At 45.6% G+C, this 13769-nt stretch overlaps 6 non-coding genes across 6 annotated transcripts; all 6 read left to right on the forward strand.

Moving 5' to 3' along the window:
* Nucleotides 1-3049: 3049 nt before the first annotated feature.
* Nucleotides 3050-3122, forward strand: TRNAN-GUU (transfer RNA asparagine (anticodon GUU)). Its single transcript has one exon. It is a non-coding gene; the product is annotated as a tRNA-Asn (tRNA).
* Nucleotides 3123-4222: 1100 nt separating this feature from the next.
* On the forward strand, nt 4223-4295 carry TRNAN-GUU (transfer RNA asparagine (anticodon GUU)). Its single transcript has one exon. It is a non-coding gene; the product is annotated as a tRNA-Asn (tRNA).
* A 1393-nt stretch (nt 4296-5688) lies between these two features.
* TRNAN-GUU (transfer RNA asparagine (anticodon GUU)) lies at nt 5689-5761 on the forward strand. Its single transcript has one exon. It is a non-coding gene; the product is annotated as a tRNA-Asn (tRNA).
* A 367-nt stretch (nt 5762-6128) lies between these two features.
* On the forward strand, nt 6129-6201 carry TRNAN-GUU (transfer RNA asparagine (anticodon GUU)). Its single transcript has one exon. It is a non-coding gene; the product is annotated as a tRNA-Asn (tRNA).
* A 4765-nt stretch (nt 6202-10966) lies between these two features.
* Nucleotides 10967-11039, forward strand: TRNAN-GUU (transfer RNA asparagine (anticodon GUU)). Its single transcript has one exon. It is a non-coding gene; the product is annotated as a tRNA-Asn (tRNA).
* A 514-nt stretch (nt 11040-11553) lies between these two features.
* On the forward strand, nt 11554-11626 carry TRNAN-GUU (transfer RNA asparagine (anticodon GUU)). Its single transcript has one exon. It is a non-coding gene; the product is annotated as a tRNA-Asn (tRNA).
* Nucleotides 11627-13769: the final 2143 nt, after the last annotated feature.

The raw sequence follows: 13769 nt of genomic DNA on the forward strand, positions 1-13769 counted from the left end.
CTGTTATTCAAAAGGTTTGTGGTTCGAGCCCATCCGGGAGCGGTGTTGTGAAGTCTCAGATATGAGGTAAAAAGTCAAAGTTTTTCCACAATACCTGACGAACATTTAATCTTTGGGCTTCCGTTGCACAATGGTTAACGCCGTCGGCTGTTAACCGAAAGGTTGGTGGTTCCAGCCCATCCGGGAGTGGTGTTGTGAGGTCTTAGATGTAACGTAAAATTCAGAGTTTTTTAAAAATAACTGACGAACATTTAATTTTTGGTCTTCCGTGGCGCAATGGTTAGAGCGTTCAGCTGTTATTCAAAAGGTTTGTGGTTCGAGCCCATCCGGGAGCGGTGTTGTGAAGTCTCAGATGTGACGTAAAAAGTCAAAGTTTTTCCACAATACCTGACGAACATTTAATCTTTGGGCTTCCGTTGCGCAATGGTTAACGCCGTCGGCTGTTAACCGAAAGGTTTGTGGCTCGAGCCCATCCGGGAGCGCTGTTGTGAGGTCTTAGATGTAACGTAAAATTCAGAGTTTTTTTAAAAATAACTGACGAACATTTAATTTTTGGGCTTCCGTGGCGCAATGTTTAGAGCGTTCAGCTGTTATTCAAAAGGTTTGTGGTTCGAGCCCATCCGGGAGCGGTGTTGTGAAGTCTCAGATGTGACGTGAAAAGTCAAAGTTTTTCCACAATACCTGACGAACATTTAATCTTTGGGCTTCCGTTGCACAATGGTTAACGCCCTCGGCTGTTAGCCGAAAGGTTGGTGGTTCGAGCCCATCCGGGAGCGGTGTTGTGAGGTCTTAGATGAAACGTAAAATTCAGAGTTTTTTAAAAATAACTGACGAACATTAAATTTTTGGTCTTCCGTGGCGCAATGGTTAGAGCGTTCAGCTGTTATTCAAAAGGTTTGTGGTTCGAGCCCATCCGGGAGCGGTGTTGTGAAGTCTCAGATGTGACGTAAAAAGTCAAAGTTTTTCCACAATACCTGACGAACATTTAATTTTTGGGCTTCCGTGAAGCAATGGTTAGCGCGTTCGGCTGTTAACCGAAAGGTTGGTGGTTCGAGCTAACCCGGGAGCGGTGTTGTGAGGTCTTAGATGTAACGTAAAATTCAGAGTTTTTTAAAAATAACTGACGAACATTTAATTTTTGGGCTTCCGTGGCGCAATGTTTAGAGCGTTCAGCTGTTATTCAAAAGGTTTGTGGTTCGAGCCCATCCGGGAGCGGTGTTGTGAAGTCTCAGATATGAGGTAAAAAGTCAAAGTTTTTCCACAATACCTGACGAACATTTAATCTTTGGGCTTCCGTTGCACAATGGTTAACGCCGTCGGCTGTTAACCGAAAGGTTGGTGGTTCCAGCCCATCCGGGAGTGGTGTTGTGAGGTCTTAGATGTAACGTAAAATTCAGAGTTTTTTAAAAATAACTGACGAACATTTAATTTTTGGTCTTCCGTGGCGCAATGGTTAGAGCGTTCAGCTGTTATTCAAAAGGTTTGTGGTTCGAGCCCATCCGGGAGCGGTGTTGTGAAGTCTCAGATGTGACGTAAAAAGTCAAAGTTTTTCCACAATACCTGACGAACATTTAATCTTTGGGCTTCCGTTGCGCAATGGTTAACGCCGTCGGCTGTTAACCGAAAGGTTTGTGGCTCGAGCCCATCCGGGAGCGCTGTTGTGAGGTCTTAGATGTAACGTAAAATTCAGAGTTTTTTTAAAAATAACTGACGAACATTTAATTTTTGGGCTTCCGTGGCGCAATGTTTAGAGCGTTCAGCTGTTATTCAAAAGGTTTGTGGTTCGAGCCCATCCGGGAGCGGTGTTGTGAAGTCTCAGATGTGACGTGAAAAGTCAAAGTTTTTCCACAATACCTGACGAACATTTAATCTTTGGGCTTCCGTTGCACAATGGTTAACGCCCTCGGCTGTTAGCCGAAAGGTTGGTGGTTCGAGCCCATCCGGGAGCGGTGTTGTGAGGTCTTAGATGAAACGTAAAATTCAGAGTTTTTTAAAAATAACTGACGAACATTAAATTTTTGGTCTTCCGTGGCGCAATGGTTAGAGCGTTCAGCTGTTATTCAAAAGGTTTGTGGTTCGAGCCCATCCGGGAGCGGTGTTGTGAAGTCTCAGATGTGACGTAAAAAGTCAAAATTTTTCCACAATACCTGACGAACATTTAATCTTTGGGCTTCCGTTGCACAATGGTTAACGCCGTCGGCTGTTAGCCGAAAGGTTGGTGGTTCGAGCCCATCCGGGAGCGGTGTTGTGAGGTCTTAGATGTAACGTAAAATTCAGAGTTTTTTAAAAATAACTGACGAACACTAAATTTTTGGTCTTCCGTGGCGCAATGGTTAGAGCGTTCAGCTGTTATTCAAAAGGTTTGTGGTTCGAGCCCATCCGGGAGCGGTGTTGTGAAGTCTCAGATGTGACGTAAAAAGTCAAAGTTTTTCCACAATACCTGACGAACATTTAATCTTTGGGCTTCTGTGGCGCAATGGTTAGCGCGTTCGGCTGTTAACCGAAAGGTTGGTGGTTCGAGCCCACCCGGGAGCGGTGTTGTGAGATCTCACATGTAACGTAAAAATCCAAAGTTTTCCCACAATACCTGACCGACATTTAATCTTTGGGCTTCCGTTGCGCAATGGTTAACGCCGTCGGCTGTTAACCGAAAGGTTGGTGGTTCGGGCCCATCCGGGAGCGGTGTTGTGAGGTCTTAGATGTAACGTAAAATTCAGAGTTTTTTAAAAATACCTGACGAACATTTAATCTTTGGGCTTCTGTGGCGCAATGGTTAGCGCGTTCGGCTGTTAACCGAAAGGTTGGTGGTTCGAGCCCACCCGGGAGCGGTGTTGTGAGATCTCACATGTAACGTAAAAATCCAAAGTTTTTCCACAATACCTGACGAACATTTAATCTTTGGGCTTCCGTTGCGCAATGGTTAACGCCGTCGGCTGTTAACCGAAAGGTTGGTGGTTCGAGCCCACCCGGGAGCGGTGTTGTGAGCTCTCACATGTAACGTAAAAAGCCAAAGTGTTTCCACAATACCCGACGACCATTTAATTTTTGGGCTTCCGTGGCGCAATGGTTAGCGCGTTCGGCTGTTAACCGAAAGGTTGGTGGTTCGAGCCCACCCGGGAGCGGTGTTGTGAGGTCTTAGATGTAACGTAAAATTCAGAGTTTTTTAAAAATAACTGACGAACATTTAATTTTTGGTCTTCCGTGGCGCAATGGTTAGAGCGTTCAGCTGTTATTCAAAAGGTTTGTGGTTCGAGCCCATCCGGGAGCGGTGTTGTGAAGTCTCAGATGTGACGTAAAAAGTCAAAATTTTTCCACAATACCTGACGAACATTTAATCTTTGGGCTTCCGTTGCACAATGGTTAACGCCGTCGGCTGTTAGCCGAAAGGTTGGTGGTTCGAGCCCATCCGGGAGCGGTGTTGTGAGGTCTTAGATGTAACGTAAAATTCAGAGTTTTTTAAAAATAACTGACGAACATTAAATTTTTGGTCTTCCGTGGCGCAATGGTTAGAGCGTTCAGCTGTTATTCAAAAGGTTTGTGGTTCGAGCCCATCCGGGAGCGGTGTTGTGAAGTCTCAGATGTGACGTAAAAAGTCAAAGTTTTTCCACAATACCTGACGAACATTTAATCTTTGGGCTTCTGTGGCGCAATGGTTAGCGCGTTCGGCTGTTAACCGAAAGGTTGGTGGTTCGAGCCCACCCGGGAGCGGTGTTGTGAGATCTCACATGTAACGTAAAAATCCAAAGTTTTCCCACAATACCTGACCGACATTTAATCTTTGGGCTTCCGTTGCGCAATGGTTAACGCCGTCGGCTGTTAACCGAAAGGTTGGTGGTTCGAGCCCATCCGGGAGCGGTGTTGTGAGGTCTTAGATGTAACGTAAAATTCAGAGTTTTTTAAAAATACCTGACGAACATTTAATCTTTGGGCTTCTGTGGCGCAATGGTTAGCGCGTTCGGCTGTTAACCGAAAGGTTGGTGGTTCGAGCCCACCCGGGAGCGGTGTTGTGAGATCTCACATGTAACGTAAAAATCCAAAGTTTTTCCACAATACCTGACGAACATTTAATCTTTGGGCTTCCGTTGCGCAATGGTTAACGCCGTCGGCTGTTAACCGAAAGGTTGGTGGTTCGAGCCCACCCGGGAGCGGTGTTGTGAGCTCTCACATGTAACGTAAAAAGCCAAAGTGTTTCCACAATACCCGACGACCATTTAATTTTTGGGCTTCCGTGGCGCAATGGTTAGCGCGTTCGGCTGTTAACCGAAAGGTTGGTGGTTCGAGCCCACCCGGGAGCGGTGTTGTGAGGTCTTAGATGTAACGTAAAATTCAGAGTTTTTTAAAAATAACTGACGAACATTTAATTTTTGGTCTTCCGTGGCGCAATGGTTAGAGCGTTCAGCTGTTATTCAAAAGGTTTGTGGTTCGAGCCCATCCGGGAGCGGTGTTGTGAAGTCTCAGATGTGACGTAAAAAGTCAAAGTTTTTCCACAATACCTGACGAACATTTAATCTTTGGGCTTCTGTGGCGCAATGGTTAGCGCGTTCGGCTGTTAACCGAAAGGTTGGTGGTTCGAGCCCACCCGGGAGCGGTGTTGTGAGGTCTTAGATGTAACGTAAAATTCAGAGTTTTTTAAAAATAACTGACGAACATTAAATTTTTGGTCTTCCGTGGCGCAATGGTTAGAGCGTTCAGCTGTTATTCAAAAGGTTTGTGGTTCGAGCCCATCCGGGAGCGGTGTTGTGAAGTCTCAGATGTGACGTAAAAAGTCAAAGTTTTTCCACAATAACTGACGAACCTTTATTCTTTGGGCTTCCGTGGCGCAATGGTTGACGCGTTCGGCTGTTAACCGAAAGGTTGGTGGTTCGAGCCCACCCGGGAGCGGTGTTGTGAGATCTCAGATGTGACGTAAAAAGTCAAAATTTTTCCACAATACCTGACGAACATTTAATCTTTGGGCTTCCGTTGCACAATGGTTAACGCCGTCGGCTGTTAGCCGAAAGGTTGGTGGTTCGAGCCCATCCGGGAGCGGTGTTGTGAGGTCTTAGATGTAACGTAAAATTCAGAGTTTTTTAAAAATAACTGACGAACATTAAATTTTTGGTCTTCCGTGGCGCAATGGTTAGAGCGTTCAGCTGTTATTCAAAAGGTTTGTGGTTCGAGCCCATCCGGGAGCGGTGTTGTGAAGTCTCAGATGTGACGAAAAAAGTCAAAAATTTTCCACAATACCTGACGAACATTTAATCTTTGGGCTTCTGTGGCGCAATGGTTAGCGCGTTCGGCTGTTAACCGAAAGGTTGGTGGTTCGAGCCCACCCGGGAGCGGTGTTGTGAGATCTCACATGTAACGTAAAAATCCAAAGTTTTCCCACAATACCTGACCGACATTTAATCTTTGGGCTTCCGTTGCGCAATGGTTAACGCCGTCGGCTGTTAACCGAAAGGTTGGTGGTTCGAGCCCATCCGGGAGCGGTGTTGTGAGGTCTTAGATGTAACGTAAAATTCAGAGTTTTTTAAAAATACCTGACGAACATTTAATCTTTGGGCTTCTGTGGCGCAATGGTTAGCGCGTTCGGCTGTTAACCGAAAGGTTGGTGGTTCGAGCCCACCCGGGAGCGGTGTTGTGAGCTCTCACATGTAACGTAAAAAGCCAAAGTGTTTCCACAATACCCGACGACCATTTAATTTTTGGGCTTCCGTGGCGCAATGGTTAGCGCGTTCGGCTGTTAACCGAAAGGTTGGTGGTTCGAGCCCACCCGGGAGCGGTGTTGTGAGGTCTTAGATGTAACGTAAAATTCAGAGTTTTTTAAAAATAACTGACGAACATTAAATTTTTGGTCTTCCGTGGCGCAATGGTTAGAGCGTTCAGCTGTTATTCAAAAGGTTTGTGGTTCGAGCCCATCCGGGAGCGGTGTTGTGAAGTCTCAGATGTGACGTAAAAAGTCAAAGTTTTTCCACAATAACTGACGAACCTTTATTCTTTGGGCTTCCGTGGCGCAATGGTTGACGCGTTCGGCTGTTAACCGAAAGGTTGGTGGTTCGAGCCCACCCGGGAGCGGTGTTGTGAGCTCTCACATGTAACGTAAAAAGCCAAAGTGTTTCCACAATACCCGACGACCATTTAATTTTTGGGCTTCCGTGGCGCAATGGTTAGCGCGTTCGGCTGTTAACCGAAAGGTTGGTGGTTCGAGCCCACCCGGGAGCGGTGTTGTGAGGTCTTAGATGTAACGTAAAATTCAGAGTTTTTTAAAAATAACTGACGAACATTTAATTTTTGGTCTTCCGTGGCGCAATGGTTAGAGCGTTCAGCTGTTATTCAAAAGGTTTGTGGTTCGAGCCCATCCGGGAGCGGTGTTGTGAAGTCTCAGATGTGACGTAAAAAGTCAAAGTTTTTCCACAATACCTGACGAACATTTAATCTTTGGGCTTCTGTGGCGCAATGGTTAGCGCGTTCGGCTGTTAACCGAAAGGTTGGTGGTTCGAGCCCACCCGGGAGCGGTGTTGTGAGGTCTTAGATGTAACGTAAAATTCAGAGTTTTTTAAAAATAACTGACGAACATTAAATTTTTGGTCTTCCGTGGCGCAATGGATAGAGCGTTCAGCTGTTATTCAAAAGGTTTGTGGTTCGAGCCCATCCGGGAGCGGTGTTGTGAAGTCTCAGATGTGACGTAAAAAGTCAAAGTTTTTCCACAATAACTGACGAACCTTTATTCTTTGGGCTTCCGTGGCGCAATGGTTGACGCGTTCGGCTGTTAACCGAAAGGTTGGTGGTTCGAGCCCACCCGGGAGCGGTGTTGTGAGATCTCACATGTAACGTAAAAATCCAAAGTTTTTCCACAATACCTGACGAACATTTAATCTTTGGGCTTCCGTTGCACAATGGTTAACGCCCTCGGCTGTTAGCCGAAAGGTTGGTGGTTCGAGCCCATCCGGGAGCGGTGTTGTGAGGTCTTAGATGAAACGTAAAATTCAGAGTTTTTTAAAAATAACTGACGAACATTAAATTTTTGGTCTTCCGTGGCGCAATGGTTAGAGCGTTCAGCTGTTATTCAAAAGGTTTGTGGTTCGAGCCCATCCGGGAGCGGTGTTGTAAAGTCTCAGATGTGACGTAAAAAGTCAAAGTTTTTCCACAATACCTGACGAACATTTAATTTTTGGGCTTCCGTGAAGCAATGGTTAGCGCGTTCGGCTGTTAACCGAAAGGTTGGTGGTTCGAGCTAACCCGGGAGCGGTGTTGTGAGGTCTTAGATGTAACGTAAAATTCAGAGTTTTTTAAAAATAACTGACGAACATTTAATTTTTGGGCTTCCGTGGCGCAATGTTTAGAGCGTTCAGCTGTTATTCAAAAGGTTTGTGGTTCGAGCCCATCCGGGAGCGGTGTTGTGAAGTCTCAGATATGAGGTAAAAAGTCAAAGTTTTTCCACAATACCTGACGAACATTTAATCTTTGGGCTTCCGTTGCACAATGGTTAACGCCGTCGGCTGTTAACCGAAAGGTTGGTGGTTCCAGCCCATCCGGGAGTGGTGTTGTGAGGTCTTAGATGTAACGTAAAATTCAGAGTTTTTTAAAAATAACTGACGAACATTTAATTTTTGGTCTTCCGTGGCGCAATGGTTAGAGCGTTCAGCTGTTATTCAAAAGGTTTGTGGTTCGAGCCCATCCGGGAGCGGTGTTGTGAAGTCTCAGATGTGACGTAAAAAGTCAAAGTTTTTCCACAATACCTGACGAACATTTAATCTTTGGGCTTCCGTTGCGCAATGGTTAACGCCGTCGGCTGTTAACCGAAAGGTTTGTGGCTCGAGCCCATCCGGGAGCGCTGTTGTGAGGTCTTAGATGTAACGTAAAATTCAGAGTTTTTTTAAAAATAACTGACGAACATTTAATTTTTGGGCTTCCGTGGCGCAATGTTTAGAGCGTTCAGCTGTTATTCAAAAGGTTTGTGGTTCGAGCCCATCCGGGAGCGGTGTTGTGAAGTCTCAGATGTGACGTGAAAAGTCAAAGTTTTTCCACAATACCTGACGAACATTTAATCTTTGGGCTTCCGTTGCACAATGGTTAACGCCCTCGGCTGTTAGCCGAAAGGTTGGTGGTTCGAGCCCATCCGGGAGCGGTGTTGTGAGGTCTTAGATGAAACGTAAAATTCAGAGTTTTTTAAAAATAACTGACGAACATTAAATTTTTGGTCTTCCGTGGCGCAATGGTTAGAGCGTTCAGCTGTTATTCAAAAGGTTTGTGGTTCGAGCCCATCCGGGAGCGGTGTTGTGAAGTCTCAGATGTGACGTAAAAAGTCAAAGTTTTTCCACAATACCTGACGAACATTTAATTTTTGGGCTTCCGTGAAGCAATGGTTAGCGCGTTCGGCTGTTAACCGAAAGGTTGGTGGTTCGAGCTAACCCGGGAGCGGTGTTGTGAGGTCTTAGATGTAACGTAAAATTCAGAGTTTTTTAAAAATAACTGACGAACATTTAATTTTTGGGCTTCCGTGGCGCAATGTTTAGAGCGTTCAGCTGTTATTCAAAAGGTTTGTGGTTCGAGCCCATCCGGGAGCGGTGTTGTGAAGTCTCAGATATGAGGTAAAAAGTCAAAGTTTTTCCACAATACCTGACGAACATTTAATCTTTGGGCTTCCGTTGCACAATGGTTAACGCCGTCGGCTGTTAACCGAAAGGTTGGTGGTTCCAGCCCATCCGGGAGTGGTGTTGTGAGGTCTTAGATGTAACGTAAAATTCAGAGTTTTTTAAAAATAACTGACGAACATTTAATTTTTGGTCTTCCGTGGCGCAATGGTTAGAGCGTTCAGCTGTTATTCAAAAGGTTTGTGGTTCGAGCCCATCCGGGAGCGGTGTTGTGAAGTCTCAGATGTGACGTAAAAAGTCAAAGTTTTTCCACAATACCTGACGAACATTTAATCTTTGGGCTTCCGTTGCGCAATGGTTAACGCCGTCGGCTGTTAACCGAAAGGTTTGTGGCTCGAGCCCATCCGGGAGCGCTGTTGTGAGGTCTTAGATGTAACGTAAAATTCAGAGTTTTTTTAAAAATAACTGACGAACATTTAATTTTTGGGCTTCCGTGGCGCAATGTTTAGAGCGTTCAGCTGTTATTCAAAAGGTTTGTGGTTCGAGCCCATCCGGGAGCGGTGTTGTGAAGTCTCAGATGTGACGTGAAAAGTCAAAGTTTTTCCACAATACCTGACGAACATTTAATCTTTGGGCTTCCGTTGCACAATGGTTAACGCCCTCGGCTGTTAGCCGAAAGGTTGGTGGTTCGAGCCCATCCGGGAGCGGTGTTGTGAGGTCTTAGATGAAACGTAAAATTCAGAGTTTTTTAAAAATAACTGACGAACATTAAATTTTTGGTCTTCCGTGGCGCAATGGTTAGAGCGTTCAGCTGTTATTCAAAAGGTTTGTGGTTCGAGCCCATCCGGGAGCGGTGTTGTGAAGTCTCAGATGTGACGTAAAAAGTCAAAATTTTTCCACAATACCTGACGAACATTTAATCTTTGGGCTTCCGTTGCACAATGGTTAACGCCGTCGGCTGTTAGCCGAAAGGTTGGTGGTTCGAGCCCATCCGGGAGCGGTGTTGTGAGGTCTTAGATGTAACGTAAAATTCAGAGTTTTTTAAAAATAACTGACGAACATTAAATTTTTGGTCTTCCGTGGCGCAATGGTTAGAGCGTTCAGCTGTTATTCAAAAGGTTTGTGGTTCGAGCCCATCCGGGAGCGGTGTTGTGAAGTCTCAGATGTGACGTAAAAAGTCAAAGTTTTTCCACAATACCTGACGAACATTTAATCTTTGGGCTTCTGTGGCGCAATGGTTAGCGCGTTCGGCTGTTAACCGAAAGGTTGGTGGTTCGAGCCCACCCGGGAGCGGTGTTGTGAGATCTCACATGTAACGTAAAAATCCAAAGTTTTCCCACAATACCTGACCGACATTTAATCTTTGGGCTTCCGTTGCGCAATGGTTAACGCCGTCGGCTGTTAACCGAAAGGTTGGTGGTTCGGGCCCATCCGGGAGCGGTGTTGTGAGGTCTTAGATGTAACGTAAAATTCAGAGTTTTTTAAAAATACCTGACGAACATTTAATCTTTGGGCTTCTGTGGCGCAATGGTTAGCGCGTTCGGCTGTTAACCGAAAGGTTGGTGGTTCGAGCCCACCCGGGAGCGGTGTTGTGAGATCTCAGATGTGACGTAAAAAGTCAAAATTTTTCCACAATACCTGACGAACATTTAATCTTTGGGCTTCCGTTGCACAATGGTTAACGCCGTCGGCTGTTAGCCGAAAGGTTGGTGGTTCGAGCCCATCCGGGAGCGGTGTTGTGAGGTCTTAGATGTAACGTAAAATTCAGAGTTTTTTAAAAATAACTGACGAACATTAAATTTTTGGTCTTCCGTGGCGCAATGGTTAGAGCGTTCAGCTGTTATTCAAAAGGTTTGTGGTTCGAGCCCATCCGGGAGCGGTGTTGTGAAGTCTCAGATGTGACGAAAAAAGTCAAAAATTTTCCACAATACCTGACGAACATTTAATCTTTGGGCTTCTGTGGCGCAATGGTTAGCGCGTTCGGCTGTTAACCGAAAGGTTGGTGGTTCGAGCCCACCCGGGAGCGGTGTTGTGAGATCTCACATGTAACGTAAAAATCCAAAGTTTTCCCACAATACCTGACCGACATTTAATCTTTGGGCTTCCGTTGCGCAATGGTTAACGCCGTCGGCTGTTAACCGAAAGGTTGGTGGTTCGAGCCCATCCGGGAGCGGTGTTGTGAGGTCTTAGATGTAACGTAAAATTCAGAGTTTTTTAAAAATACCTGACGAACATTTAATCTTTGGGCTTCTGTGGCGCAATGGTTAGCGCGTTCGGCTGTTAACCGAAAGGTTGGTGGTTCGAGCCCACCCGGGAGCGGTGTTGTGAGCTCTCACATGTAACGTAAAAAGCCAAAGTGTTTCCACAATACCCGACGACCATTTAATTTTTGGGCTTCCGTGGCGCAATGGTTAGCGCGTTCGGCTGTTAACCGAAAGGTTGGTGGTTCGAGCCCACCCGGGAGCGGTGTTGTGAGGTCTTAGATGTAACGTAAAATTCAGAGTTTTTTAAAAATAACTGACGAACATTAAATTTTTGGTCTTCCGTGGCGCAATGGTTAGAGCGTTCAGCTGTTATTCAAAAGGTTTGTGGTTCGAGCCCATCCGGGAGCGGTGTTGTGAAGTCTCAGATGTGACGTAAAAAGTCAAAGTTTTTCCACAATAACTGACGAACCTTTATTCTTTGGGCTTCCGTGGCGCAATGGTTGACGCGTTCGGCTGTTAACCGAAAGGTTGGTGGTTCGAGCCCACCCGGGAGCGGTGTTGTGAGATCTCACATGTAACGTAAAAATCCAAAGTTTTTCCACAATACCTGACGAACATTTAATCTTTGGGCTTCCGTTGCGCAATGGTTAACGCCGTCGGCTGTTAACCGAAAGGTTGGTGGTTCGAGCCCACCCGGGAGCGGTGTTGTGAGCTCTCACATGTAACGTAAAAAGCCAAAGTGTTTCCACAATACCCGACGACCATTTAATTTTTGGGCTTCCGTGGCGCAATGGTTAGCGCGTTCGGCTGTTAACCGAAAGGTTGGTGGTTCGAGCCCACCCGGGAGCGGTGTTGTGAGGTCTTAGATGTAACGTAAAATTCAGAGTTTTTTAAAAATAACTGACGAACATTTAATTTTTGGTCTTCCGTGGCGCAATGGTTAGAGCGTTCAGCTGTTATTCAAAAGGTTTGTGGTTCGAGCCCATCCGGGAGCGGTGTTGTGAAGTCTCAGATGTGACGTAAAAAGTCAAAGTTTTTCCACAATACCTGACGAACATTTAATCTTTGGGCTTCTGTGGCGCAATGGTTAGCGCGTTCGGCTGTTAACCGAAAGGTTGGTGGTTCGAGCCCACCCGGGAGCGGTGTTGTGAGGTCTTAGATGTAACGTAAAATTCAGAGTTTTTTAAAAATAACTGACGAACATTAAATTTTTGGTCTTCCGTGGCGCAATGGATAGAGCGTTCAGCTGTTATTCAAAAGGTTTGTGGTTCGAGCCCATCCGGGAGCGGTGTTGTGAAGTCTCAGATGTGACGTAAAAAGTCAAAGTTTTTCCACAATAACTGACGAACCTTTATTCTTTGGGCTTCCGTGGCGCAATGGTTGACGCGTTCGGCTGTTAACCGAAAGGTTGGTGGTTCGAGCCCACCCGGGAGCGGTGTTGTGAGATCTCACATGTAACGTAAAAATCCAAAGTTTTTCCACAATACCTGACGAACATTTAATCTTTGGGCTTCCGTTGCACAATGGTTAACGCCCTCGGCTGTTAGCCGAAAGGTTGGTGGTTCGAGCCCATCCGGGAGCGGTGTTGTGAGGTCTTAGATGAAACGTAAAATTCAGAGTTTTTTAAAAATAACTGACGAACATTAAATTTTTGGTCTTCCGTGGCGCAATGGTTAGAGCGTTCAGCTGTTATTCAAAAGGTTTGTGGTTCGAGCCCATCCGGGAGCGGTGTTGTAAAGTCTCAGATGTGACGTAAAAAGTCAAAGTTTTTCCACAATACCTGACGAACATTTAATTTTTGGGCTTCCGTGAAGCAATGGTTAGCGCGTTCGGCTGTTAACCGAAAGGTTGGTGGTTCGAGCTAACCCGGGAGCGGTGTTGTGAGGTCTTAGATGTAACGTAAAATTCAGAGTTTTTTAAAAATAACTGACGAACATTTAATTTTTGGGCTTCCGTGGCGCAATGTTTAGAGCGTTCAGCTGTTATTCAAAAGGTTTGTGGTTCGAGCCCATCCGGGAGCGGTGTTGTGAAGTCTCAGATATGAGGTAAAAAGTCAAAGTTTTTCCACAATACCTGACGAACATTTAATCTTTGGGCTTCCGTTGCACAATGGTTAACGCCGTCGGCTGTTAACCGAAAGGTTGGTGGTTCCAGCCCATCCGGGAGTGGTGTTGTGAGGTCTTAGATGTAACGTAAAATTCAGAGTTTTTTAAAAATAACTGACGAACATTTAATTTTTGGTCTTCCGTGGCGCAATGGTTAGAGCGTTCAGCTGTTATTCAAAAGGTTTGTGGTTCGAGCCCATCCGGGAGCGGTGTTGTGAAGTCTCAGATGTGACGTAAAAAGTCAAAGTTTTTCCACAATACCTGACGAACATTTAATCTTTGGGCTTCCGTTGCGCAATGGTTAACGCCGTCGGCTGTTAACCGAAAGGTTTGTGGCTCGAGCCCATCCGGGAGCGCTGTTGTGAGGTCTTAGATGTAACGTAAAATTCAGAGTTTTTTTAAAAATAACTGACGAACATTTAATTTTTGGGCTTCCGTGGCGCAATGTTTAGAGCGTTCAGCTGTTATTCAAAAGGTTTGTGGTTCGAGCCCATCCGGGAGCGGTGTTGTGAAGTCTCAGATGTGACGTGAAAAGTCAAAGTTTTTCCACAATACCTGACGAACATTTAATCTTTGGGCTTCCGTTGCACAATGGTTAACGCCCTCGGCTGTTAGCCGAAAGGTTGGTGGTTCGAGCCCATCCGGGAGCGGTGTTGTGAGGTCTTAGATGAAACGTAAAATTCAGAGTTTTTTAAAAATAACTGACGAACATTAAATTTTTGGTCTTCCGTGGCGCAATGGTTAGAGCGTTCAGCTGTTATTCAAAAGGTTTGTGGTTCGAGCCCATCCGGGAGCGGTGTTGTGAAGTCTCAGATGTGACGTAAAAAGTCAAAGTTTTTCCACAATACCTGACGAACATTTAATTTTTGGGCTTCCGTGAAGCAATG

Source organism: Phalangium opilio, unplaced genomic scaffold, assembly GCF_054372755.1.
Source record: "Phalangium opilio isolate 3A_F unplaced genomic scaffold, DU_Popi_V2 ptg000352l_1, whole genome shotgun sequence".
In the NCBI taxonomy this organism is placed as follows: Eukaryota; Metazoa; Arthropoda; class Arachnida; order Opiliones; family Phalangiidae; genus Phalangium; species Phalangium opilio.